Source organism: Entelurus aequoreus, linkage group LG21 (genome assembly GCF_033978785.1).
Source record: "Entelurus aequoreus isolate RoL-2023_Sb linkage group LG21, RoL_Eaeq_v1.1, whole genome shotgun sequence".
Classification (NCBI taxonomy): domain Eukaryota; kingdom Metazoa; phylum Chordata; class Actinopteri; order Syngnathiformes; family Syngnathidae; genus Entelurus; species Entelurus aequoreus.
In genome coordinates, this window is record NC_084751.1 from 34,579,066 (window position 1) to 34,582,036 (window position 2,971).

At 42.5% G+C, this 2,971-nt stretch overlaps 1 long non-coding RNA gene across 1 annotated transcript; it reads right to left on the minus strand.

Moving 5' to 3' along the window:
* Window positions 1-375: 375 nt before the first annotated feature.
* On the minus strand, window positions 376-2,600 carry LOC133639005 (uncharacterized). Its single transcript, XR_009823717.1, has 3 exons — window positions 2,471-2,600; window positions 729-818; window positions 376-642 (listed from the first exon to the last, which is right to left on the minus strand). It is a non-coding gene; the product is annotated as an uncharacterized LOC133639005 (long non-coding RNA).
* Window positions 2,601-2,971: the final 371 nt, after the last annotated feature.

Here is a 2,971-nt window from a genome sequence, read left to right on the forward strand (position 1 = left end):
AGGCTTTACTGGGCACTAAATCCAGTTATAGCCGGCATCTTCAAAAAGAAGAAGAGAGAAATACAAAGTTTTTACATATCAGTGAAAGCGGTGAACGTTCTCATTCCAGAACGAGACCTGGAGACGAGGTAGTATGCAGAAGGCTGAGTTTGATTATTTGTAGGTAAATAGCCTTTTTTCAATCTGATTCTGATACTGATCTGATTCTGATTAAATAGCGTATCGACTGACTGCTTCAGGGATTTCATCGACCATTGAACCAGGACGGCCATGTCAGCTTTGAAGTTGTTACGTTGTTTATTGAAAGGATGTAACGGTACAGTGGGAGAAGGTGACGGCACGGAGGCAGGGACGTCGTTAGCTTGCAGCGTGTTTATTCATATATATAAATGAAGTGTGTGACTAATCCAAATGTATATAGTTAAGTTAAAGTACCAATGATCGACACCAGGTTGCGGAAGTCCAGAAAGGGCTAGGCAGGCTCAGAAGTCCGGGGACAGGCAGGTGGTCAGGGGCTGGAGCGAGGCGTCGTTGTCCGGGGTGTCAGGCGTGAGGTCGAGATCCGAGAAGGCAGCAGGAAGTCCAGAGGGGACCCGGGGAGACGAGACACACAGTTCGAAACCAGGGGATGACGAAGGGCTGCTGGATGACGACACGGGACAAGACACAATGATCACAACGGAGGGGAAACGCAAAGAGCAAGGAAGCTAGAGACGTGTAAGGCTTACTGTACTGGTACAAGTAGCTACGTTCTGGCACTGGAACGCAGGGCGCGCTGGCTTATACAGGCAGGGATCTCATCAGCGAAGGCGCGCCTGCTGGAGGAAAGGAGCGCCCGTGAATGAAAGGCTGCAGGTGTTAGAACCGTAACAAAGGAGCCTCTAAGTTTATCTTGGTGACTTGGTCAGAGGGATGCTGGCTGTCAGATCGATTTAGGTTTAAATTCAATATGTAGAGCTCACATTTAGATGTAAGATTTAATTTTCCTGAGGGAACTGTCCTGAAGGAATCAATAAAGTACTATCTATCTATCTATCTATCTATCTATCTATCTATCTATCTATCTATCTATCTATCTATCTATCTATCTATCTATCTATCTATCTAATTTTTTGATTCACGTTTAACATTTAGGTTTGGATATAACAGTTAGAATAAGATTCAACATTTATACTTAGATTTAAGATTTAGGTTTACATTTAGCGCTCACATTTAGGTCTAAGATTTAGATTTAAGATTTAAGATTTAGATTTGGATTTAGTAAGTCACTTTGAAGACATTAGAAATCTCTATATAAATCCTTTTACCATCCCTAACGTAACCGAAACCATCGTTGATGTAGTTTTCCTGCATTCGTGCATACCATTTGATCCAATGCACTGGCTTGAGCGTATGGACAATTGCGGAGTTCTGGAAGAAAATCTTCCCCAAACTTCCCCCCGGTAAACAAAATGTGTTGTTAGTTTCCGTTTGTAGGACAGGTGCAGCTTTGAGCCTCAAGCAAAATCTGCCAGCTAAACCACAGACCACAGCGAGGCAGGATTAAAGTAGGCTCTATCACACACTTGATCAGCCACACCATCAATTATGTATGCATCAATGCGTGTAGCAACACACAACCCTGGCTGGGAATCAAACCCATCCGAGTACCATTAGATTACCATTAACTTGTACACACTTCTGCACCGATGCACTTTCCAAAATCTACCATTGGGCCAAATAGTCCATGGGCCCTGGCATATATTGGTACCATCAGAGGAAGCCAAACTTCAGGGCTACTAAGTTACTGGTAGGGACTTTATGATTATTTCAATATGTGATAACTGTTCCAGAAGAGCAGCTTAGTGTATGTATTTTGCATTTTTACCATTTTGCCATTCTGAGATATTGACTTTTGGGGGTAAATCACACAATTAACACATGCCATGAATGTAATATCTTTCAATAACAGCCCCGGTATGTAGAATTGTTATCTGCACAGTTAAAACAAGCACACTACCCATCTTGAGGCACATGCTTTAGTTTGGCATTCAAATTCATCAGCTACTCAGTCATCCAGCAGCTGTAAATAGTATAATATTACATTGCTGAATAGACAATATGCCTCTTTTTTTTTTTTTTTTGGACAATCCATATCTGTGAACAAGCACACGTAGGACTGAACTGCAGCACGATCGTTACTTTTCTCGCAGCAAATTTCTGCACAACTGCCGGTTTGCCCGTCCTTTCTAGACGTACTAAAATGGGATGCAAAACAGTGGCCTCAGAACAATTTTAGTATTGATAAATCACACTAAATGTTTTAATACAAGCAAACCTTTAGTAGATGCAGCCATTTGTTTTTTCTTCCTAAACATACGCCTTCTTTCTATTTTCGTAAAAAATACAATACATGTATTGTATGCAATTGCATCGCTCTTAAAGTGTAATATGTTTTAATATTATCATACTGTAAGCTTTGTCTACTTACAGTCTCACAGATTCTCGCTGGAAGCCAGTAACGCAGAGTTGACAGGGTTTTAATATGTTTTCGCAGTTCTCAAATAGATACTTTCTTGTTGACTTTTCAGTCGCTCCAGTCCTCCTCCTCCTCCTCCTCCTCCTGCACCCGGCCGCTCACTGTTAAAGACAACAGATGATTAGATTAACACGTACCACCTGTGCAATCTAATCAACTGCCAGCTGTGTCTCGCCGTCAGCACATGTCACGCCCCCGTCTGACAGCGCTCTGTTTTCAGCACCATGGACAGAGGCGGTGACCTTTACTCCTGCAAGCACACTGATCACCCTCCCTTTCCACACATACATTCCAAACATTTTTTCCCATCTATTTTCTACTGCTTGCCCCTCTAGGGAGCCTATCCCAGCTGCACTCGAGCGGAAGGCAGGGTACACCCTGGACAAGTCTCCACCTCAACACAGGGTCAACATGTTTTTGTTCAAATAAAAAAATAACACCTAAACATTATGC